Source organism: Aotus nancymaae, unplaced genomic scaffold, assembly GCF_030222135.1.
Source record: "Aotus nancymaae isolate 86718 unplaced genomic scaffold, 86718_ANA_hifiasm-v0.15.2.pri h1tg000058l, whole genome shotgun sequence".
In the NCBI taxonomy this organism is placed as follows: Eukaryota; Metazoa; Chordata; class Mammalia; order Primates; family Aotidae; genus Aotus; species Aotus nancymaae.
This window is the reverse complement of record NW_026988472.1, coordinates 35,359,656-35,386,520: the sequence shown is the minus strand read 5'-3', so window position 1 is coordinate 35,386,520 and position 26,865 is coordinate 35,359,656. Positions and strand designations below refer to the sequence as shown.

Genomic DNA, 26,865 nt, shown 5'->3' with positions numbered 1-26,865 from the left:
GACGTATGGAGTCTCCAGGTCTTCAAACCTTTGCGGACTTATGCAATGAGCTATGGTTTGCCAATGCTCACTGACCATGAGAATCATCTAAGGAGTGTTTAAAAATGAAATATATTCCTGTGACACAGCCTGATCTCTTAAAAGTACCTTGCAGGAAGCTTTAGTTTCAAAAATCATCCCACATTTCTGGTATTCATCCCTGATTGAGAACCATTGCACAGACCTAACCCCTCCACGGAAAAGGCAGTATTGGGATGATTTTTTTTTTTTTTATTGCATTTTAGGTTTTGGGGTACATGTGAAAAACATGCAAAGTTGTTACATAGGTGCATTCATGGCAGTGTGATTTGCTGCCTCCCTCCCCCTCACCCATATCTGGCATTTCTCCCCATGCTATCCCTCCCCACCTCCCCACCCCCCCGTTGTCCCCCCTCCCCCACAACCGACCCCCGTGTATAGTGCTCCCCTCCCTGTGTCCATGTGTTCTCCTTGTTCAACACCCTCCTATGAGTGAGAACATGTGGTGTTTGGTTTTGTGTTCTTGTGTCAGTTTGCTGAGAATGATGGTTTCCAGGTTCATCCATGTCCCTACAAAGGACGCGAACTCCTCGTTTTTAATGGCTGCATAATATTCCATGGTGTATATGTGCCACATTTTTCCTGTCCAGTCTATCATCGATGGGCATTTGGGTTGGTTCCAGGTCTTTGCTATTGTAAACTGTGCTGCAATGAACATTCGTGTGCATGTGTCCTTATAGTAGAACGATTTATAATCCTTTGGATATATGCCCAGTAATGGGATTGCTGGGTCAAATGGAATTTCTATTTCTAGGTCCTTGAGGAATCGCCACACTGTTTTCCACAGTGGTTGAACTAATTTACACTTCCACCAACAGTGCGTCGGAGGCGACACAACATATCTACAACCACCCGATCTTTGACAAACCTGATAAAAACAAGCAATGGGGAAAGGATTCCCTGTTCAATAAGTGGTGTTGGGAAAACTGGCTAGCCATATGCAGAAAGCAGAAACTCGACCCCTTCCTGACACCTTACACTAAAATTGACTCCAGATGGATTAAAGACTTAAACATAAGGCCTAACACCATAAAAACACTAGAAGGAAACCTAGGCAAAACCATTCAGGACATAGGCGTAGGCAAGGACTTTGACCAAAACACCAAAAGCATTGGCAACAAAAGCCAAAATAGACAAATGGGACCTAATCAAACTCCACAGCTTCTGCACGGCAAAAGAAACAGTCAATAGAGTGAATCGGCAAGCAACAGAATGGGAAAAAATTTTTGCAGCCTACCCATCTGACAAAGGGCTGATAGCCAGAATTTACAACGAGCTAAAAAGATTTACAAGAAAAAAACAAACAAGCCCATTCAAAAATGGGCGAAGGATATGAACAGATACTTTACAAAAGAAGACATACAAGAGGCCAACAAACATATGAAAAAATGCTCATCATCACTGGTCATTAGAGAAATGCAAATCAAAACTACATTGAGATACCATCTCACGCCGGTTAGAATGGCGATCATTAAAAAATCTGGAGAAAATAGATACTGGAGAGGACGTGGAGAAATAGGAACACTTTTACACTGTTGGTGGGATGATTTAATGAGCAGAGAAGGGAAGAGATAGAGAGAAACTTAACAAGACCAACCTTTGGTGACCTCCCTTCTATAATGACGGCTATTAACAAGTCTTCCCTGCAGCAGAGGCTTACTTTTGAGAGCTCTGCCCACCAATATTTCAGTTAACATTTGCTGTCATTCCAGCTGCCTTTATTAAAGTTGATGTGGGTTATTTATTTTTTTTTGATCCCCTAAAAATACACAAAACAAGGTATTGTTCAGAAGTCCTTGAAAAGAAGGTCTCAAGTATCTGTTCTTGGCATAATGTTACCGTCTAACAAGGTACAAAGAAAGAAATGGAAAAGTGGGGAGGCAGTGGGGAAGGACGAATTGAATTACTTCCCTCACTCCAAAAAGAGAAGCCACAGTTGAGATGTGTGTAAACCATTCTAATCTGATCTGAACAAAGCTGTGAATGTGTTTTATAAAGGCTTGAGCCAAGGGATCCTCAAATGATTGTGTAAATTTCTGGTGCTTCATAGAAAACAGTTTATCCTTAATTTTCAATTTTATTTAAAATGCAAGCCTTCAGCATCTCTTCACAGTTCAAAGTAACACAGTTCACTTTAAAAAAAATTAAACCACACAAAAATGAAACAAAAAGGAAAACAGAGTCATACATCCCAGAAGAAACCATTCCACTATTTATCTTGTGTTAGTCTTGAAAACTTTGATATACATGTAAGCTAAAATGTGATTATCCCATACATACTATTTTGTAGCCTTTAAAAAAATCACTTACTAGGTTGTGGCATTATTTCTATGTCAATGCCTATAAATATAGCCTGTCCCTTAAAATAAACACCTATTTTTCAATTGCATGGATGGATATTTGGGTTCATAACAGTTTTGCTCTTATAAACAACACTGAAACAAAGCACCCTTTGGATACTAATGTGATTATCTCCTCTCACTAAGTGAATTCTTGGGGCAAAAAAATGGTGAGTATATTTTAATATAAGTTTGCCTTCTGGAAAAGTTAGTCAATTTAGACTACCTTCACACTGTAGGAAATTGCCTGTTACTTCACATCTTTCTCTATTCTTGGGCATTAGCAATCTTCTAAATCTTTGATAGTGCAGTAGCTAGAAAAAACCGTACCACCGTATCATTTTAATCTGTACTTCTCTAATTTTTGTGAAGTTAAGCATTTTTCTCTTGTTTCCTGGCATTTATATGAATTTCTCCTTTTGGAAATTACCAACTTAAGTCATTTGCCCATTTTAAACCTTATATTTTTGTCTGTTCTATTAATTTGTGAAAGTATATTTGCATAAGAATATGATTCTAACTTTGTGGCATCTTTGCTATGTGCTTTTTAATCTTGGTTTTAGTGTTGATGTGCCAATTTTATTATTATTTCTATGTGGTCAAACTGATCCATTTTTTTTTCTTTAATGGAATAGGACTTTAAGGCCAAACCAAGGAAATCTCTCATATCCTCCCAATATTCAAACTGATTTTTCTATATTTCCTACAGTAATCACATGGTATCATTTTTCACATCTAAATTTTAAATCCATCTGGAACTTATTTTTGTTAATGGTATGAGGAAGAACCTTGTGAGCTACCCCCCTCTTATTTTCAGAGAGGTTCATGTGTTTAGCTATATATAGCTTGTAGGTAAATGTTCAGCACCAGTGAATTTAGTTTCAGATACCACTTTTTTTTTCTTGTTTTAAGCTTACATTCTTTGAATTATGGGAAGACAGGAATAAATTTAGTAGATATACTCATTACACACTGCATTCCACAGAGGAAAATGGTCCTATATAATCCATTTGTACCAGGTATTCCTCAGTAGAAAGAACACTTATGTAGTCTACTCGATTGCTTTTCAAACTATTCTGAGAATATACCAGACCCATAATTCAGAGTAATGAAAAAAAATTATATTGATACCGGAATCAAAAGCAGTGATAAACTAGCTTAAAATCAGACACTCTATATTAGAAGAAAACCCCACAATTTTCCTTTATGAACATGTCAAAAGAAGGCATCCCATTCTCAAATATGAGATATCTTACAGCAAGATTTGACCAAAGCAAGTGTCAAAAATCAAGCGATATTATGAGAATTTATAAGTACCTGTAATAAATTTAGTGCATCAACTAGTGTATTCATAAAATAATACCTGGAAATATATAAAGATGAAAATAATCACAGCACTTATTTTTGAACAGCATAAAATACATGCATATATATTATATATATATATATATATGTTAAAATATATATGTACAATTTTTACCTATGCCTAGATACCAATCCTCTTGTCATCAATTCAAGAACTCAGCCCAATGGAGAAAATCTTTCAATGATAAATCAATGAACTTTAAAGGACTGCTGCTGCTAGCTCCTGAATCATACCTTATTGTTTACATCTACTAAGACAAGTAGAATTAGTTTGTCTCTAAGATAATGAGCCACAATTTTTTGGGGTTTTGTGAGAAAAGTATGAGGCTTCACAAATATAAATACTTGTATATATCTTACATGTACAGGCCAATTTTTAGATGTATGTATATGCTTCTTGGTTAAAATACACACACATTTAAAACTAACTGAGAAATTGTAGTTTTGAAGATTAAGCATTTTCTTAATTAACAGATTAAGGTGGATTTTTTTAATGTTGACATTTTCAATAAAAAGTTTACTGAAATGTTCATTTCTATAATCAATAGTAATGTGTAATGTCATTGGAAATTGCTAAGAGAGATTTTAAATGTTCTCATTACCAAATTGCTAAGTATGTGAGGTGATAGATATGTTAATTTGCTTTAATCATTTCACAACATATACATATGTAAAAACACATTGTACACCATAAAGATACGTAATTTGTTTTTCAATCAAGAGTAATAATAATAGTTTCACCTTTAGAAGTCTGAAACATACTATTTCAAAGTCCACCATTTTAGTTATCTATTGCTGCATAACAAATTACCCCCAAAATTCTTTAGCTTAAAACAGTACCCGTTTTTAAAATACATCTCAAAATTTTGTGAGTTAGAAATTCAAGCAGGACTCAGCTAAGTGATTCTGCTGCTCCGTGTGATGTCAACTGAAGTCATCTGGCGGGATTCAGTTGGCAAATAGGCTGACCTGGAGGTCGAAGAAGACTTCACTCACGTATCTGTCACCTTGGCAGGGATTCCTTAAACTCTGGGTTCAGCTAGAACTGTCAACCTTAGTGCCTACATGCAGTCTTTCTAGCATGGTGGTCTCAGGGTAGCTGGATTTCATCTATCTTCAATCATTTTATGAACTTTATATATATTCAATCTTTATAAAAAGATTTATAAGTCTGTCAAGATTTTCTATTTCTTCTTAGGAAAGTTGAGGTAGTTTTTTAATTTCTGGGAATTTGTCCATTTTATCTAAGTAATTTCATTCATTTGCATGTAAATGTTTATAGTATTCTCTTACAATCTTCTTTATGTCTGTAAGTTCTTCAGTAGTCTTCTTTTTTCCTTGATCAGTCTAGCTAAAGATTTGTCAATTTTGTCAATATATTCAATGAATCAACTTTTGACTTCACTGATTCCATTTTTAAAATTCTACATATCTCCATTCTAATCTTTCTTATTTCCTTCCTTCTTCTATCTTTTGGTTTAGCTTGGTGTTCTTTGTAGTTCCTCAGGAAGCACAGATATGTTATCAATTTAGGATGTTTCTTTTTTTTTTTTTTCTTGAGATAGGGTCTCACTGTGTCACCCAGGCTGGAGTGCAGTGGTGCAATATTGGCTCACTGTAACCTCTGACTCCCGGGTTCAAGCGATTCTCCGCTTCAACCTCCTGAGTAGCTGGGACTACAGGTACCTGCCACCACCAGCTAATTTTTGTATTTTTTTTTAATTATACTTTAAGTTATGGGGTACATGTGCAGAACATGCAGGTTTGTTACATAGGTATATATGTGCCATGGTGGTTTGCTGCACCCATCAACCCGTCATCTACATTAGGTATTTCTCCTAATGCTATCCCTTCCCCACCCCCCACTCCCCAAAAGGCCCTGGTGTATGATGTTCCCCTCCCTGTGTCCATGTATTCTCATTGTTCAACACCCACTTCTGAGTGAGAATATGTGGTGTTGGGTTTTCTGTTCTTGTGTTTGCTGAGAATAATGGTTTCCAGCTTCATCCATGTCTCTGCGAAGGACATGAACTCATCCTTTTTTGTGACATAGTATTCCATGCTGTATATGTGCCACATTTTCTTTATCCAGTCTATCATTGATGGGCATTTGGGTTGATCCCAAGTCTTTGCTATTGTGAACAGTACCACAATAAACATATGTGTGCATGCGTATTTATAGTAGAGTGATTTATAATCCTTTGGGTATATACCCAGTAATGGGACTGCTGGATCAAATGGTATTTCTAGTTCTAATTTCTCCATATTCTCTCCAGCAGCTGTTGTTTCCTGACTTTTTAATGATTCCCATTCTAACTGGCATGAGATGGTATCTCATTGTGGTTCTGATTTGCACTTCTCTAATGATCAGTGATGATGAGCATTTTTTCATATGTCTGTTGACTGCAAAAATGTCTTCTTTTGAGAAGTGTCTGTTCATATTCTTCACCCATTTTTTGATGGGATTGTTTTTTGTATTTTTAGTAGAGATGGGGTTTCACTATGTTGGCCAGGCTGGTCTTGAACTCCTTACCTCGTGATCCACCCGCCTTGGCCTCCCAAAGTGCTGGGATTACAGGCATAAGCCACCATGCCTGGCCTCTTCTTTTTTAATATATGCATTTAAAGTTATAAGTTTCCATCTGACCACTGCTTTTGAAATATCCTATAAGTTTTAGTATATTGTGTTTTAATTTACATTAATTACTAAGAACCATATAATTTAACTTGTAATTTCTTATTTGACTCATTTGTTTAATTTCAACATTTGTGAATTTTCCAGTTTTCTTCCTGTTATTTCATAATAGAAATGATAGTTCATTTCATAATAAAAATAATCATAGAAGATACTTTGTAAGATCTTGATCTTTTAAAATTTATTAAGACTGGCTTTGTGGCCTAATATATCGTCACCCTGGAGAATGTTCCATATGCATCTGAGAAAATGTGTATTCTGCTATTGTTGGATGCAGTATTCCACATATGTCTGTTAGGTCTAGTTAGTTCACACTGTCGTTCAAGTCCTCTATTTCCTTATGATCTTTTGTCTAGTTATTCTATCCATTACTTAAAGTGGGGTGCTGACATCTTCAATTTTGTTGTAGGATTCTCTATTTCTCTGTGTTTATGTCAGCTATTGCTTCATATGTTTTGGTTCTCTGTTGTTTGCTGAATACATATTTATAATTGTTATTTAACCTTAATAAAGTGATACTTTTTAAAATTTATAAAGACAGAGGCAGAGAAATATGGTAAAGTAGGATGCTCCAGGGATTATCCACTCCTTGGAGTTATTATAAATTATCAATTGAAAGATCAATTTGATCTTTCAATGCATGAAAAAAAAACCTTCATAACAGCTCAGGAAACCAGATGAGAAACCATGGTACCTGGTTTTGGGATAGTAATAGGAAACTAAGCATTGAAGAAAATAGGAATAACAGTTTTATATTACCAGTGGTACCCCTTTCCCAGTCCCAGGCATTGCAGTGTAGACAGAGACATGATCTGCTTGGGGGAAGGAGAGGGAAATAAGCATAGGACCTTGCTTTAAACACAGTACTGGTCCCATCACAGGAAAACTCAGCACAGTGAAGAACTTTGTGGCCTCTAACACTAGGTTGTTACCCATGGACAAAGCCTCTGGACCCACCCTGGCACCAGATGGGAACTTGTAACCCCAGCAAAACAGACTCAAGATTTGACTCATGTCAACACTAGCCAATTAAAGTGACCTAGAACCCTGAATAAACGTCACCAACAAGCAGCCAATAGCATCTGCAGGTCTTGAACACACCTCAGTGCTCTGCTGGTCTTGGTGGGCATGGAGTTTAGGTGTGACTCAGGGCTGTCAGCCATGGTGGTCCTAGGTTTAGGGTACCTCCTAGTACTGCAATGGCTAAAGCAGTCATGGGCACTGGGTCCTCACCATTCAACCTGCCCTGAATCTCTGAATAGGCTCACTGCTGAATGATGCTGTAAAACAAAGCCAGACTGTGAAGACTGGATTAAGTACCTATGTGAATGTACATATATTGATGCACAGCCACAAAGATCAGCATCAATGAGGGAAACATGAGGACAGCAAAAGGACAAAGTAAGTACCAATGGTTGATGCTAAGGAGGTGGAGATAGAAGAACTTCCTGACAAAGAATTCAAAATAGCTGTTTTAAGAAAACTCAGGGAACTTCAAAAAATAAAGAGAAACAACTCAGAAATTTAACATAGAAATTTAACAGAGAGAAAAATAATTTGAAAAATCAAAAATTCTAAAGCTGAAAAATACAATAAACAAAATGAAAAAATGCAATAAAGAACATCGACAGCAAAAATGAACATGCAAAAGAAAGAATCTGTGAACTCAAAGACAGGTTAATTTAAAGTATATACTCACAGGAAAAAAATGAATGAAAAGGAATGAAGAGTGCCTATGTGATTTACGGGATAAAACCAAAAGAGCAAATTTATGAGTCACTGATGTTCAAGAGAGAGTAGAAAAATAAAAGGAAAAAGAAAGCTCATTTAAAGAAATAATAAAAGAAAATTTTCAAAATTTGAAAAAAGATATAATTATCCAGGTACAAAAAGATGAATTTTCTTCAATTAAATTCAAACAAAATAGACTACCCAATGTTATAATTAAATTGTTTAAAGCTCAAAGACAAAAAAAGATCATTTAAAACAAGAGAAAACAACAAATAACATACAAAGGACTCCCATTATATCTAATATCAGACATGTCAGCAGAAATCTTGCAAGGCAAGAAAGAATGAGATGGTCTATTGAAAGTGCTGAAGCCAAAAAAGCAAAAAATACCAACCAAGGTAACTGCATCCAGCAAAGCTGTCCTTAGAAGTGAAACACAGGTAAAGATTTTTCCAGGCAAATAAAAGCTGAGGGAATTCACCACCACCAGACCCATCTTACAAGAAATTCAGCTGAGAGTTCTTCAAGATGAAAGAAAAGGACACTAATTAGTAATATGAAAACATATGAAAGTATATAACTCACTGGTAAAAGCAAGAAGACTAGCAAATTATAAATGTTCTAATAGTGTAATGGTAGTCTGTAAATCACTTATATCACTAGTATGAATGTTAAAATACTATTAAAATAATAACTACAATGATTTGTTTAAAAATAAGCAATATAGGGAAACCGGAGTGAACCGAGAGCTTAGTGACCAACGTGAGCCTCCTCAACAAGCCCAAGAGTGAGATGACCCCGGAGGAGCTGCAGAAGTGAGAGGAGGAGGAATTTAACACGGGTCCACTCTCTGTGCTCACTCAGTCCGTCAAGAACAACACCCAAGTGTTCATCAATTGCCGCAACAATAAGAAACTCCTGGGCCACGTGAAGGCCTTCGATAGGCGCTGCAACATGGTGCTGGAGAACGCGAAGGAGATGTGGACTGAGGTACCCAAGAGCGGCAAGGGCAAGAAGTCCAAGCCAGTCAACAAAGACCGCTACATCTCCAGGATGTTCCTGCATGGGGACTCAGTCATCGTGGTCCTGCGGAACCCACTTATCGCCGACAAGTAGAAGCCACCTATCCCTGTCAGTCAACAGAACTCACTCCCCTGTCCTACAGAGACTGCTGCTGCTGGTGTTGAGAATAATAAAGCTCTGTGTTTTTTTCTAGTGGTAAAAAATAAATAAACAAAATAAAAATAAGCAATATAATAACACATAATTGTGCCATCAAAAATTCAAAATATGCAGAGGGGGAGGAGATAAAAAGTAGAGTTTTTCTCTTTTTTTCTTTGTTTTTCTTTTTGTGATCAAACATAAGTTGTCTTCAGTTTAAAATAATCTGGTGTAACTAAAAATAATAAGCAAAGAATCCTACCACACTACTAGAGAAAATCACTTAACAAAAAAGGAAGATGGTAAGAGAGGGAAAAGGAAAGAAAGATTTTACAAAACAACTGGAAAACAATTAACAGAATGGTAGTAGTAAGTCCTTACCTATAAATAATTACATTCAATGTAATGGACTATGTTCTCCAAATGAAAGATTAAAGTGACTGAATGATTTACAAAAAAAGATCCAAGTATATGCTACATACAAGAGACTCACTTCACCTGTAAAATCACACATAGACTGAAAGTGAAGGGTGAAAAAAAATATTTCATGCAAATAGAAATCAAAAGAGAGCAAGAGTAGCTATATTTATGTTCAACAGAATGGGCTTTAAGTCAAAAACTGTAAAAAGAGAAAAAGGTCATTATATTATGATAAAAAAGTCATTTCAGCAAGAGGATATAACAATTATAAATATATATGTACCCAACTTCGGAGCACCTAAAAATATAAAGCAAATATTAATAGATATAATGGGAGAGTTGGGCTACAAGAATAGTAGGGGACTTGAACATCCCGCTGTTGGTGAGAATACGAACAAAGACACATACTATGAAAAACAATATGGAGATTCCTCAAAACAATTAAAAATTGAATCATCATACCATCCAACAATCACACTACTGGGTATATATCCAAAAGAAATAAAATCAGTACAGCAAAGAGCTATCTGCAAACTCATGTCTATTACAACACTATTCACAATATCCAAGACATGAAATCCAGCTAAGTGTCCAACAATGGAGAAATGGGTTTTTAAAAAGTGGTGTATTTATACAATGGAATATTCTTCAACCTTGAAAAAGAATGAAACTCTATCATTTGCAGAAACACAGATAAAGCTAGAGGACATTATGTTAACTGAAATAAGCCAAGCACAGAAAGACAAACACCTCATGATCTCACTCATATCTAGAATCTTTAAAAAGTTAATCTCATAGAATAGTGATTATCAAATGTTGGAAAAAGTAAGGGGGAGAAGGCTGCGGGAGAGGGGTTGGGAAGAGCTTGGTCAACAGGAACAAAATTACAATTAGATAGAAGGAATAAATTCTAGCATTCCAATGCACAGTGGGGTGGCTATAGTTAACAATAAATTGTATGTTTCAGAGTATCTAAAAACGCATTTTGAATGTTCTCACAACAAAGAAATGATAAATATCTGAGGTGATGAATACACTAATTACTCCAATTTGATCATTACACTTTGTATGCATATATGGAAACATCACTCTGTATCCTATAAATATGTACAATTATTATAAAATAAATAAATATTAAAAAGAAGGCAATCCCAATCACTACAAAAAATAAGATACCTATGGCAAAATTCAATCAAAGAGATGAAAGATCTCTACAAAGACAACTATAAAACACTGATGAAAGAAATTGAAGAGGATATAAATAAATGCAAAGGTATTGGGTATTCATGCCTTGAAAAAATTAATATTGTGAAAATGTTCATAGTACTCAAAGAAATCTACAGATACAATACAATTCCTATCAAAATGCCAGTGATAGTCTTCACAGAAATAGAAGAAATAAGAAACCCAAAATTTGTATGGAACCACTAAAAACCCCAAATAGCCAAAGAAATTTTCAGCAAAACGAACAAAGTTGGTGTCATCATACTAACTAAGTGATACAGTTTGGCTGTGTCCCCACCCAAATCTCACGTTGAATTCTAATCTCCAATGTTCAGGGAGGGACCTGGTGGGAGGTGATTGGATCATGGGGGTGGATTTTTCCCCTTGCTGTTCTCATGATAGCGAGTGAGTTCTCTTGATATCTAATTGTTTGAAAGTGTGTAGCACTTCTCCCTGCTTGCTTGCTCTCTTTCTCTCTCTCTCTCTCTCTCTCTCTCTCTCTCCCCCCCTCCCTCCCTCCCTCCCTCCCTCTCTCTCTCTCTCTCTCTCTCTCTCCTGCTCTGGCCATGTGAAGACCATGCCTGCTTTTCCTTCACCTTCACACATTGTTTTAAGTTTCCTGAGGCCTCTTCAGAAGCAGACACCTGAACAGCCTGCAGAACCACGAGTCAATTAAATCTCTTTTCTTACTAAATTACCCAGTCTCAGATATGTCTTTAGAGCAGTGTGAAAATGGACTAATAAACTGACTTTAAAATGTACTACAAATCCGTAGTAACCAAAACATCACGGTACTGGCATTAAAACACACATATAGATCAATGGAACAAAATAGAGATCCCAGAAATAAATCCACACACTTAACCCTAAACCAATTTTTCACAAAAATGGCAAGAACACAGTTTGGGGAAAGGACTATATCTTCACTATGTCTTCAATAAATGGTGCTGGGAAAACTAGATGGTCTATACACAGAAGAATGAAGCTAGACCTATATTTCTTACCATATACAAAAATCATCTTCAAATGGTTTGAAGACTTAAACATAAGACTTAAATCAATAAAACTAATAGAAAAAAGCATAAGGGAAGCACTTCAGAACATTGATCTGGGCAAGGATTTTTAAAAATAAGAACTCAAATTGCAGGCGACAAAAGCAAAAACAGACAAATGGGATTACATCAAACTAAAAAATTTCTGCACAGCAAAGGAAACAATCAACAGAGTGAAGACAAAAATCTACAGAATGGGAAAAATATTTGCAAACTGCACATCTGAAAAGGGGTTAATATCTAGCATATATGAGGAACTTGAACGACTCAATAGCAAAAAAAAAACTAATTAAAAATGATCAAAAAGACCCAAATAATTATTTCTCCAAAGAAGACATGCGAATGGCCAACAGTAAAATGAAAAATGCTCAACATCACTAATCATCAGGTAAGGCAAGTCAAAACTACAATGAGATATTACCTGATTATAATTAGAATTGCTAATACAAAGAAAAGAATAAATAACAAACACTGGCATGGATGTAAAGGAAGGGAACATGTACATACTGTTGATGGGAACGTAAATTGGTATAGGCATTATGGAAAATACTATGGAGGTTTCTCAGAAAAATTAAAAACAAAACTACCATATGATCCAACAATCTCACTAATGGATATATATCCAAAGGCAAAGAAATCAGTATGTTCACTGTGGGTGGCAGTGTAAATTAATTCAACCATTGTGGAAGATAGTGTGGCAATTCCTCAAGGATCTAGAATTAGAAATTCTATTAGACCCAGCAATCCCATTACTGGGTATATAACCAAAAGATTATACATGATTTTAATATAAAGACACATGCACACGTATGTTTATTGTTGCACTGTTCACAATAGCAAAGACTTGGAACCAACCCAAGTGCCCATCAATAATAGACTGGATAAAGAAAATGTGGCACATATACACCATGGAATACTATGCAGCCATCAAAAAGGATGAGTTAATATCCTTTGCAGGGACATGGATGAAACTGGAAACCATCATTCTCAGCAAACTGACACAAGAACAGAAAACCAAACACCACATGTTCTCACTTATACATGGGTGTTGAACAATGAGAACACACGGACACAAGGAGAGGAACATCACACACCAGAATCTAGGGGGTGGCAGGGGTAGGAGAGGAATAGCAGGGCATGGGGGGATTGGGGAGGAATAGCTTAGGAGAAATACCTAATGTAGATGATGGGGCGACAGATGCAGCAAACCACCACCATGGCACATGTATACCTATGTAACAAACCTGCATGATCTGTACATGTACCCCAGGACTTAAAATATAATAAATAAACTTTTAAAAACAATAAAAAAACCAGTATGTTGAAGAGATATCTGCACTCCTATGTTTATTGCTGTGCTATTCATAAGAGCCAAGATGAAATCAAGCCAAGTGTCCATCAATGGATGAATGGATAAATAAAATGTGGTGTATATATATACAATCCAATACTATTATTTAGTACTATTTTAAAATAATACAATCCTGTCATTTGCAGTAACATGAATGAACCTAGAGGTTATGTTAAGTGAAATAAGCCAAGAACAGAAAGGCAAATACTGCATGAGCTCACTCATATGTGAAATCTAAACAAGGTTGAACTCACAGAACTAGAGAGTACAATAGTGGTCACCAGAGACTGGAGATGGGGGAGTGGAGGGCAAGATAGGAATGGATTAATCAAGGGTTACAAAGTTACAGTTAGATAGGAGAAATAAGATTGGGTGTTATATTACACAGTAGGGTGACAATGATTAACAATATTGTATTGCATATTTCAAAATAGCTAGAAGAAACTATTTTGAACATTCTCTCCACAAAGAAATAATAAATGTATGAGATGATGGATATGCTAAATACTCTGATTTGATTATTACATCACATATACATGTATTGAAACGTAACACTGTACCTCATAAATATGTACAATTGTGTCAATTAAAACAAAATTTAAAAAGAAAAAAGAAAAAGAAAATAAAATATATAATATCCTTGTCACTTACACCACTTACTGTAATAAAGCCTATTATTCTGTCTAGTACTAGTCCAGCCACCCCAACTGTCTTGGTTAGTATTTGTATAGAATACCTTTTCTCATTCTTTTACTTTCAATTTATTTTTGTCTTTGGATCTAAAGTGAGTCTATTATAGCTAGCATACAGTTCTATAATATTTATAATCCATTCTGCCAATCTCTGCCTTATGATTGGAGACTTTAATACACTTATATTGAAAGTAATTACTGATTTTAAAAAGCACTTACTTCTACCATTTTGCTATTTGTTTTTCATATGTGTTTTAACTATTTTGCTGCTCAATTCCTAAATAATTACCCTCTTTTGTTTGATTAATAGTTTCAGTACACTATTCATCTCTCTTCATTTCTTTTGATTTTCTGTTCATTTCCTTTCCATGTATCTTTAAGGGATTTTTTAGTGGTTACTCTGGGAATTACAACTAACATCTTGACTTTTAAACACTCAAACTTGAATTAATATCAACACAGTTTCAATAGCATTTGTGAAATCCTCTTTCATAACTCCCATTTGGTATTATCACAAATTATATTGTTACACATTGTGTGCCCATTAATATACATGTGTAATTATTTTTTCATGCACTCATATTTTAAATCATCTATGAGAAAAAGGAGGAGTTATAAATCCAAAATCTAAGACTATCAGCTTTTATGTTACCTTTGTAGCTACCATTATCATTATTCTTTATTCCTTTTTATGGCCTTGACCTCCTTTCATTTCAGCCTGAATGAATTCCTTTAGCACACCCCATAGGGGAGACCTACTAGAGACAAACTCCCTCAGAGTTTGTTTATCAAAAACAATTTAATTTCTCCTTTTTTTTAGAAGGATCGTTTCACAGATATGGAATTGTTGATAATTTTTTTTCTTCCAGCACTTTAAATATATCATCCCACTCTCTTTTGGCTTCCACACTTCTAATAAGAAATCAGCTTTTTCCCTCTCTTTTGCATTTTTATTGATATATCATAGTTGTATATATTTTGGGGGTACATGTGATATTTTAATACATGTATACAATGTATAAAATAAAATCAGAGTAAACAGGATACCCATCACCTCAAACATTTATCTTTTCCTTCTGTTGGGAATATTACACTTCTTCTTATCCACCTATTTTGAAATGTATAACAAATTATTGTTAACTGTAATTTCCCTGCTGTACTATTGAATACTAGAACTTATCCCTTCTAATTGTATTTATGTACCCATTAAACAACTTATACTTTGCACATGAAAAGCTGCTTCTCTTGCTTCTTTCAAGATTCTTACTTTGTATTTCAACAGTTTTATGACAATGTGTCTTGGTGTAAACATATTCTTTTAAATTTATTTTAATTTTTGTGAGTACATAGGTGTATATTTTGGGGTACATGAGATATTTTAGTACAGCAATGTAATGCATAATAATCACATAATGGAAAATGGAGTATCCATCACCTCAAGCATTAATCCTTTATGTTGCAAACAATCGAATTACACTATTTTAGTAATTTTTCAATGTATAATTATTGATTATGGAATCAGATATACAAATGGCCAACAGTAAAGTAAAAAATGCTCAACATCACTAATCATCATGTAAATGCAAGTCAAAACTACAATGAGATATTACCTCTTCACAACTAGAATGGCTATTAGAAAGAAAAGAATAAATAACAAACACTGGCGTGGATGTGAAGGAAGGGAACGCTTACATACTGTGGATTCTGAAAATGATTCTCACTTTGCGTTTATAGCTCCTCTGTGGTGCTATCATATACTAGGCCTTTTTTATTCTTTCTAATGTTTTTGTACCTATTAACCATCCATATATCCCTGAGCTTCCCACTACCCTTCCCAGCCTCTGGTAATTAACATTCTATTCTCTATCTCCATTAGCTGAATTGTTTTGATTTTTAGATCCCACAAATAAGTGAGAACAAGTGAGAATTGTCTTTCTGCACCTGGCTTATTTCGCTTAACATGATGACCTCCAGGTCCGTTCATATTGTTACAATTGAAAGAATGTCATTATTTTTTATGGCAGAATAATATACCATTGCGTATATGCACCACATTTTCTTTATCCAGTCGTCTGTTGATGAACACTTAGGACAACCTAATGACACTTAGGTTTCTTCCAAATCATAGCTATTGTGAACAGTGCTGCAACAAACATAGGAGTGCAGATCTCTCTTTGGTATACAGTTTTCTTTCTCTTGGGTATATACCAGCAGTGGGATTCCTGGGTCATATGATAAGTCCATGTTTAGTTTTCTGAGGAATCTCGAAAATCTTCTCCATAATGGTTGTGCTAATTATACATTCTAACCAACAGTGTATGAGGGTTCCCCTTCTCCATATCCTCACCAGCATTTGTTACTGCCTGTCTTTTGCATATAAGCCATTTTTAACTGGGGTGAGATGATATCTCACTGTAGTTTTTATTTCCATTTCTCTGATGATTAACGACACTGAGCACCAATTCAAATGCCTGTTTGTCATTTGTATGTCTCATTTTTAGAAACATCTATTCAAATATTTTGCCCATTGTTTAATCAGATTGTTTTCCTATAAAGTTGTTTCAGTTCTTTATATATTCTGGTTATTAATCCCTTATCAGATGGGTAGTTTGCACATATTTTCTCCCATTCTGTGAGGTGTCTCTTCACTTTGTTTATTGTTTCCTTTGCTGTGCAGAAGCTTTTTAACTTGAGGAGATCTCATTTGTCCATTTTTTCTTTTGTTGCCTGTGTTGGTGGGGTATTACTCAAACATTATTTGCACAGCCTAATAAGCTGGGAATTTTCCCCAATGTTTTCTTGTAGGAGTTTTATAGTTTGATGTCTTAGATTTAAGTCTTCAACACATTTTGATTTTTGTATAGGAGTCTAGTTTCATTCTTCTGCATATACATTCCAGTTTTCCCAGCACCATTTATTGAAGAGACTGTCTTTCCCCCCAGTGTATGTTCCTGGCACCTTTGTCAAAAATGAATTTACTGTACGTGTGTGGATTTGGTTACGGATTTTCTATTCTATTTCATTGGTCTATTTGTCTGTTTTTATGCCAGTACCATGCTATTTTGGTTACTATAGCTCTGTAGTATAATTTAAAGTCAGATAATTTGATCCCTCCAGTTTTGTTCTTTTCTTTAGGATACTTTTGGCTATTTTTGGTCTTTGTAATTCCATACAAATGTTAAGATTCTTATTTTAATTTCTGTGAAGAATGTCATTGTTATTTTCATAGGGATTGCATTGAACTTGTAGATTGCTTTGGGCAGTATGAACATTTTAACAATATTGATTCTTCTAATCCATGAACATGGAATAACTTTCCATTTTAAGGTGTTCTCTTCAATTACTTTCATCAGTGTTATCTAGTTTTCATTATAGAGATCTTTCACATCTTTGGTTAAGTTCATTCCTAGGTATTTAATTTTATGGGTGGCTATTGTAAATGAGATTACTTTTTTGATTTTTTTTTTCAGATGACTCACTGTTAGCATATAGAAATGCTACTGATTTTTGGCATGTTTATTTTGTATCCTGCAACTTTACTGAATTTATGTATCAGGTCTAATAGGTTTTTTGTGGAATCTTTAGGTTTTTTACAAATATAAGACAATAACATCCACAAAGAAGGGTAATTTGACTTCTTCCTTTCCAGTTTGGATTCTCTTTATATCATTCTCTTCACTGATTGCTCTAGCTAGGACTTCTGATACCACATTGAATAATAAGTGGTGAAAATGGGCATCCTTGTCAGGTTCCCAATCTTAGAGGAAAGGCTTTCAGCTTTTCCCCATTCAATATGATACTAGCTCTGGGTCTGTTATATAGATCTTTTATTATGTTCAGTTATGTTCCTTTTATACCCAGTTTTTAGGGGATATATACAAATTTGTCCACTTCTTCTAGATCTCCAATTCATTGGTATAAAATGGTTCATAATGGCTACTAATGATCTTTGCATTTCTGTGATATTAGTTGTAATGTCTGCTTTTTCACCTTTGATTTTATTTACTGGAGGCTTCTCTCTGTTTTTCTTAGCTTGGCTAAAGTTTCTTCAATTTTGTTTATTTTCTGAAAAACTACCTTTTTGCTTTGTTGCTGTTATGTATTTTCATTTAAATTTTCTTTATTTCTGCTCTAATCTTTATTATTTCTTTTCTACTATTAATTTTGAGTTTGGGTTGCTCTTGCTTTTCTAGTTCAAGATGCATCCTTAGATTGTTCATTTGAAGTTTCTTCTCTTTTTTGATGTAGGCATTTATAGCTATAAAATTCCCTCTTAGTCTCTCAGTACTGCTTTCACTGTATCCCATTGGTTTTGGGATGCTGTGTTTCTATTATCATTTGTTTCAAGAAATTTTTCAGTTTCCTTCTTATTTTCTTCATTGACTGGTCATTCAGGAGCATATTATTTAATTTCTATTTGTTTGTATAGTTTCCAAAATTCCTCTTGTTATTGATTTCTAGTTTTACTCCATTGTGGTCAGAGAGGCTGCTTGATATTATTTCAATTTTTTGAATGTTATAAGACTTATTTTGTGATATAACATATGCTCTATTCTTAAGAATGATCCATGTGATAAGGAGAAGAAGGTGTATTCTGCAGCCATTGAAAGAAACATTCTGTAAATATCTATTAGGTCAATTTGTTCTATAATGCAAATTAAGTCTGAAGTTTCTTCATTGAATTTATATTTAGGACATCTCTCCAATGCTGAAAGTATTGAAGTCTCCAGCTATTATTGCATTAGGGTCTACTTCTCACTTAAGCTATAATAATATTTGCTTTATATGTCTGGGTGCTACAGTGTTGGGTGTATATACCTTTACAATTGTTATATCCTCTTGTTGAATTTACCCCTTTATCATTATATAATGACCTTCTTTATCTCAACTTACAGTTTTTGTCTTGAAATCTATTTGTCTGATATAAGTATGATGACTCCCGCTCCTTTTTGGTTTCCAATGGCAAAGAGTTTCTTTTTCCATACCTTTATTTTCAGTCTATGTGTATCTTTATTAGTGAAGTGAGTTTCTTGTAGGCAACAGATCATTGGGTCTTGTGTTTTCATCCATTCAGCCGCTCTGTGTCTTTTGATTGCATAGTTTAATCCATTAACATTCAGATGATATAAGAATGTTCTTTACAACATCATGTCTAATGATGCCCATAACTACTGAAGGATTCTATGTGCCAGAAACTTAACATTTGTCATTTTGATAATAACATGTTAAGGTAAATATTGTTATCCCTTTTTGGCAGCCGAAAAAATCAAAGTCCATAAAGGACCAGAAAATTTTACAAGATCATATAGCTACCCATAAATGACTAATAAAGGACTTGAGTCCAGGTTTAACTGACTTCAAAGACCAGTCTTTCACATCTGCCACACTGCCTGTCCCTACTTCATGTGCCAGTGAGCTCATTTATGCAAGAGATAGTTTGTTCTAATTATTACATTTCTGACTACTGGGAGGTCACCTTTATACCAAACAAATCCTTTTCCTAGTAAATTCCACCTAATGAACCTCTAGGCCTATCATCTAGAGGAGGCAGAAGAAATCACACCCACTTCAACAACTATCCAGCAAGAATTATCTTAACTCTCTTAGTCTTCTTTCCCCAAGAATGAATACCCACAGTTATTTCAACCCCTCCTTACATAACATAATACTGATATAACTCAACAAACCATTTTTAAGTTCCCTGTCAGATTATTCTGTTTTGTCACAGTCCAGCTAAACAAGGATGAGACCTGGAATAGCACACACCACTTCAGAGGAGACTTGATACCACGTGGGGAGACTAGGTTGCTCTTCTGTTTATGTTGACCATGATTTTGCTACCTTTTGAAGAAAGTATAACATATTCATGGCTCATATTGAGCTGGCAGTCAACATACATTCTTGAAAAAAACTACCTCCAAGCCAGTTCACTTGCCTTCTACAGTTGTGCACTTGATTTTGCATAAACTAAAATATAAGCATGTACATTTATCTATGTTTAATTTGATCTGTTTGTTTTAAACTAATATTTATGCCCATCATGAACATTTTTAATCTTGATTTCATTATATCTGGTCTCTGTCAGTTATGTATCATCTAAAAAGCTGATAAATATGCTGATATTTAAAGTACCATACTATTCTCCAGAACAACATCAATACAATAACCAAGGCTCTTTGATCAACCAGCTGTGAATTCTACTTAATAGTACAATGGCCACTCCTATGTCTCACATGCCAATAGGAGTGCCATAAGAGCAATTCTCAGATGCTTCACTAATATCAACATTTACCATGTTGATAGTGTTTTTCTGTTCTTCTAATCTAATAATCTTCTCTGAAACAAAATAAAACTAGGGCATTACACTTTTTAAATAAATACTAACTCATTCCTTTTAAAAACATTCAAATAAAAACCACCTAATTGATCAATATTCTACACTAAAACTTTTTCAGTAATTATCAGAATTGATATTTCCCTTTTCAAAATCACAAAAATATTTTGCATTTTAATATCTACAGTTGCCTTATATAATTTGTAAATATCAATAAATTTTTTATTATACTTTAAGTTCTGGGGTATATGAACAGATCTTACAGGACTGTTACATAGGTACACACATGCCATGGTGGTTTGCTGCATCCATCCCCCCGTCACCTACATTAAGTATTTCTCCTAATGTTATAACTCCCCAATTTCCCCATCCCCTGCTATCCCTCCCCTATCCCCCAACCCTCAACAGACCCAGTGTGTGATGTTCCCTTCCCGTGTCCATGTGTTCTCATTGTTCAACACCCACTTATAAGTGAGAACATGCGGTGTTTGGTTTTCTGTTCTTGTGTCAGTTTGCATCCTTTTTTTTCCCCCTCCTCTTCCTCCAGTACTTTATTTCTGGCCAAGTGAAGGTGATTCATCCACCGCTGTGGGTGCCACCTGACTTCCATGAGTTTGTCACGCTGTGTCCTAATTTTCTGTGTGCCTGGGTGCTCAGCTGCAGTTGAGCTGACCTTGGAGGTGGGGCTGTTTTATTCATCTTGACTCTAAGAAAATATACAGTAGCTCAGCACACACAATCTGATGATGCTGCAGCCCCTGAGTTGGTCTTCTACTTTTTTTTTTTCATAATTTACTTTTTTTTATTGTACTTTAAGTTCTGGGGTACATGTGTAGATCTTGCAGGACTGTTGCATAGGTACACAAATGCCATGATGGTTTCCTCTTTCCATCCCCCTCATCACCTACATCAGGCATTTCCCCCAATGTTATCCCTCCCTGACCTCCTCATGCCCCACTGTCCCTCCCTAGCACCCTACCCCACAACAACCCCCAGTGTGTGATGTTCCCCTCCCTGTACCCTTGTGTTCTCATTGTTCAACATCCACCTACAAATGAGAATATGCAGTGCTTGCTTTTCTATTCTTGTCTCAGCTTGCTGAGAATGATGTTTACCAGATTCATCCATGTCCCTATAAAGGACATGAACTAATCTTTTTGACGGCTGCATAGTATTCCATGGTGTATATGTGCCACATTTTGTTTGTCCAGTCTATCATCGATGGGCATTTGGGTTCATTCCAGGTCTTTGGTGTTGTAAACAGTGCCACAGTTAACATACGTATGCATGTGTCTTTATAACAGAACAATTTATAATCCTTTGGGTATATACCCAGTAAGGGGATTGCTGAATAAAATGGAATTTCTATTTCTAGATCCTTCAGGAATTGCCACACTGTCTTCCACAATGGTTGAACTAATTTACACTCCCAACAACATTGTAAAGGTGTTCCTATTTCTCCACATCCTCTCCAGCATCTGCTGTCTCCAGATTTTTTAATGATCACCATTCTAAATGGAGTGAGATGGTATCTCAATTTGGTTTTGATTTGCACTTCTCTAATGATCAGTGATGATGAGCAATTTTTATATGTTTTTGGGCGCATAAATGTCTTCTTTTGAAAAGTGTCTGTTCATATCTTTTGCCCACTTTTGAATGGGTTTGTCTGTTTTTTTCTTGTAAATCTGCTTCAGTTCTTTATAGATTCCAGATATTAGCCCTTTGGCAGATGGGTAGACTGCAAAAATTTTTTCCCATTCTGTTGGTTGACAGTTGACTCTGATGATTGTTTCTTTTGCTGTGCAGAAACTCTTAAATTTAATTAGATCCCATTTGTCTATTTTGGCTTTCGCTGTCACTGCTTTTGGTGCTTTAGTCATGAAGTCCTTGCCTATGCCTACGTCCTGAATGCCCAGGTTTTCTTCTAGGGTTTTTATGGTGTTAGGTCTTATGTTGAAATCTTTAATCCATCTGGAGTTAATTTTAGTGTAAGATGTAAGGAAGCAGTCTGGTTTCTGCTTTCTACACATGGCTAGCCAGTTATCTCAACACCATTTATTAAACAAGGAATCCTTTCCCCATTGCTTGTTTTTGTCAGGTTTGTCAAAGGTCAGATGGTTGTAGCTGTGTGGCATTACCTCCAAAGACTCCGTTCTGTTCCATTGGTCTATATCTCTGTTTTGGTACCAGTACCATGCTGTTTTGATTATTGTAGCCTTGTAGTATAGGTTGAAGTCAGGTAGCATGATGCCTCCAGCTTTGTTCTTTTTGCTTAGGATTTTTTGGCTATGTGGGCTCTTTTTTGGTTCCATATGAAGTTTAATGTGGTTTTTTCCAGTTCTGTGAAAAAGGTCAATGGTAGCTTGATGGGCATGGCATTGAATCTATAAATTACTTTGGGCAGTATGGACATTTTCGCGATATTGATTCTTCCTAACCATGAGCATGGAATGTTTTTCCATCTGTTTGTGTACTCTCTTATTCCTTGAGCAGTGGTTTGTACTTCTCCTTGAAGAGGTCCCTCACATCCTTTGTTAGCTGTATTCCTAGGTATTTTATTCTCTTTGTAGCAATTGTGAATGGGAGTTTGCTCATGATTTGGCTCTCTTTAAGTCTGTTATTGGTGTATAGAGATGCTTGTGATTTTTGCACCTTGGTTTTGTATCCTGAGAGGTTGCTGAAGTTGCTTATCATCTTAAGGAGAATTTGGACTAAGATAATGGGGTCTTCTAAATATACAATCATGTCATCTGCAAATAGAGACAATTTGACTTCCTCTTTTCCTAATTGAATATCCTTTATTTCTTTTTCTTACCTGATTGCTTTGGCTAGAACTTCCAATACTATGTTGAATAGGAATGGTGAGAGAGGGCACCCTTGTCTAGTGCCAGTTTTCAAAGGGAATACTTCCAGTTTTGGCCCGTTCAGTAGGATATTGGCTGTGGGTTTGTCATAAATAGCTTTTATTATTTTGAGATACATTCCATCAATACCTAGTTTATTAACATCAACAAATTTTAAAAGATTATTTAGCACACTATTGATTAAAATAAGGAGTAACTAAAAACTACCTAAATGTCCAACAACAGGGATTTGGTTAAGCAAATTATAGTGGATTCATTAGAGTGGAATTCTGGTTTATATATTATGGTATCTGGAATGACATCAGTAAGATGGCAGAATAGGAAGCCCCAGGCTTTATTCCTCCATGGAGACACTGACTTAACAATATTTGGTCCAAGAACCTCATGAGAACTCTGGGAACAACTTAATAAACTACAGTACCTCAGAAAAGCATGAAGCCAAGAACAGTCACATTGAAACAGGTCAGAAAAGTCATTGCATTTACCTGTGATAGCCCCTCCCCCAAGTCACCACAGCTTGGTGCAATTAGGAGAAAATGATCAACTCATAGCTTCTCTCTTGAAGGGAAGAAAGAATGGAATATATTAGGTTAATGCCATTACTTTCAATGGCAAAAACCACTATTACTTTTGCACCACCTAAAATGTCTACCATTCCAGCTTTTCCGGGGGCTTCCAGGAAAAAAATTGGTTTGCCTCACCTGAATTGAATCAAATTGGTTTGCCTCGCCTGAATTGAATCATTGATGGGTAAATGACGAATTTCCTTGGGGTTGCTGAGAACAAAGGTGACCTTGGCAGGTCGCTGCAGTGCCAAAGAACCTGGAGCACTTCAGGCAGATACCAGAGAAAGCAAGAGAAAAAAGCTTATGAAAAAGAAATAAGCAAACCTCTCTAATCATGAAATTATATGCACAAGCCCAGAGAAAATGCATAGCCAGAAGAGGGTTGAAAGGTCCCTAGAATCTCTAGCCTGATTTACTGGTGAAGATCTTTCCCTGTACCAACCCAGTCCATAAAGACTGGGAGAGGTGATTGTTTTTTCAAATGCCAAAATTACAGAAAAAAAAATACAAGGCATAGGAAGAAACAGGAAAACATTGTCCAGTTAAGGAACCAAAGTGAGACTGGGGGCAGTGGCTCACACCTGTAATCTCAACAATTTAGGAGGTCGAGGTGGGCAGATCAAGAGATTGAGATCATCCTGGGCAGCATGGTAAAATGCCATCTCTACTAAAAATACAAAAATTAGCTGGGCATGGTGGTGTGCACCTGTAGTCCCAGCTACTCAGGAGGTTAAGGTTGCCATAAGCCTAGATCATGCCATTTCACTCTAGCCTGGTGACAGAGTAAGACTCCATCAAAGAAGAAAGAAAGAAAAGAAAGAAAGAAAGAATCAGAGTAAATCTCCAGAAACTGATCCTAAAAAGAGATCTATAAATTGCTCAATTAAAAATTCAAAATAATTGTTTTTAAAAGCTCAATGAAATCCAAGACAACACAGAAAACTAAGCAAAATTAGAAAAATGATGAATGAGCAAAATGAGAATATCAATAGAGATATAAATTATTTTAAAGAATCAAGCTGAAATTTTGAAGCTAAAAAATACCATAACCAAACTGAAAATTTCACTAGAGGACTTCAACAGTAGATTTGATCAAGCAGAAGAAAAGAAATCAGTAAACTTGAAGACAGATCATTTGAAATTATCATATCAAAGGAACCAAAAACTTCAAGAAAAAGGAAGAAGCTCTAAGGGACTTATGGGATACCACACAGAGGATCAATTTATGCATTATGGGAGACTCAGAAGAAGATAAAGAGAGAAAGGAGCAGTGAGATTATTTGGAGAAATAATGGCTGAAAACTTCCCAAATCTAAGGACGAAAATGGCTGAAAATTTCCTAAATCTAAAATAGAAAATTGTAAAAGCACATAGAGATCCACCTGGGATGAAACTAAAGAGATCCAAAGTGAGACATATTTTAATCACTGTCAAACGTCAAAGAGAGGATCCTGAAAACAGCAAAAGAAATAATTCATCAAGTACAAGAGAGCTCCCATAAGATTATCAGCAGGTTTCTCAGGAGAAACATAGGCCAGAAAGGAGTAAGATTATATATTCAAAGTGAAAAAAGCCCTGCTAACCAGAAATACTACATCCCACAAATGTCCCTGGAAAATGACAGAGAAATAAAGACCTTTACATATAAACAAAATCTGATGGACTTCATAATCACTATAGCTGCCTTACTAGAAATGATAAAGAGAGCCTTTCACATTGAAATAAAAGGAAGCTAAGTACCAACACAAAACTTTACAGAAATATAAAGGTCTCTGGTAAAAGTAAATATAGTCAGCCCTCCATATCCATGAGTTCCGCATCCATGGATTCAACCAATCGTGGATTAAAACTATTCAGAAAAATGGCCAGGTGCCGTCGATCATGCCTATAATCCCAGCCCTTTGGGAGGCCGAGGTGGGAGGATCACGTCAGGTCAGGAGTTCCAGACCAGCCTGGCCAACATGGTGAAACACATCTCTACTAAAAGTACAAAAATGAGTCGGGCATGCTGGCACACACCTGTAGACCCAACTACTCAGGAGGCTGAGACAGGAGACACCTGAACCTGGGAGGTGGAGGTTGCAGTGAGCCAAGATCACGCCACTGCACTCCAGCCTGGGTGACAGCAAGACTCCATCTCAAAAAAATAAAAATAAAAATCAGAAAAAACTCCCAGACCAGACACAGTGGCTCACGCTTGTAATCTCAACATGTTAGAAGACTGAGGCAGAAGGATTGCTCGAGCCCAGGAGTTCAAGGCCAGTTTAGGCAACAAATTGAGACCCTGGAGAATGTTCTGTATGCACTTGAGAAGAATGTGATTAATAAGGAAACAGAGGACTTGAACACTGCAGGACCTAGCAGACTTACACAAAACACTACATACAGTAACAGCAGAATACATGTTCTCAAGTGCATACAGAACATTCTTCAGGGTAGATCACATATTAGGCCACAAAAAAGTCTTAACAAATAAAAGAAAATTGAAATCATACCAAGTATCTTTTCGAACTACAGTGGAATAAAACTAGAAATCAATAGCAGAAACACTGAGAAATCATAAATACATGAAAAAGTAAAAGCACACTCCTGAACAAACAATAGGTCAAAGAGAAAAACATAAAGGAAGTTACGAAATATCTCAAGACAAATAAAAACAAAAACACATATTAAAACCTATGGGATGCAGCAAAAGAAGTCCTAAGAAGGAAACTTATAATAGTAAACGCCTATATATACAAAGAAGAAAAATCTCAAATTAACAACCTGACTTTACACTTCAAGGAATGAAAAAAAAAAGAAGTGAATAAAATAAAAGAAGGAAATAAGACAGATTGGAGAAGAAATAAATGAAAAAGAAAGTAGAAAACAATGAACAAATCAGTAAAACTAAGGGCTGGCTTTTTGTAAAGATCAATAAATTGACAAGCACTTTTTAGCTGAACTAATGAGCAAAAGAGAAAACAGTCAATAAAAATAAGAAATGAAAGATG

At 35.7% G+C, this 26,865-nt stretch overlaps 1 pseudogene; it reads left to right on the top strand.

Annotated features, from left to right (window-relative positions):
- Positions 1-8,976: 8,976 nt before the first annotated feature.
- Positions 8,977-9,324, top strand: LOC105714766 (small nuclear ribonucleoprotein Sm D2-like; annotated as a pseudogene).
- Positions 9,325-26,865: the final 17,541 nt, after the last annotated feature.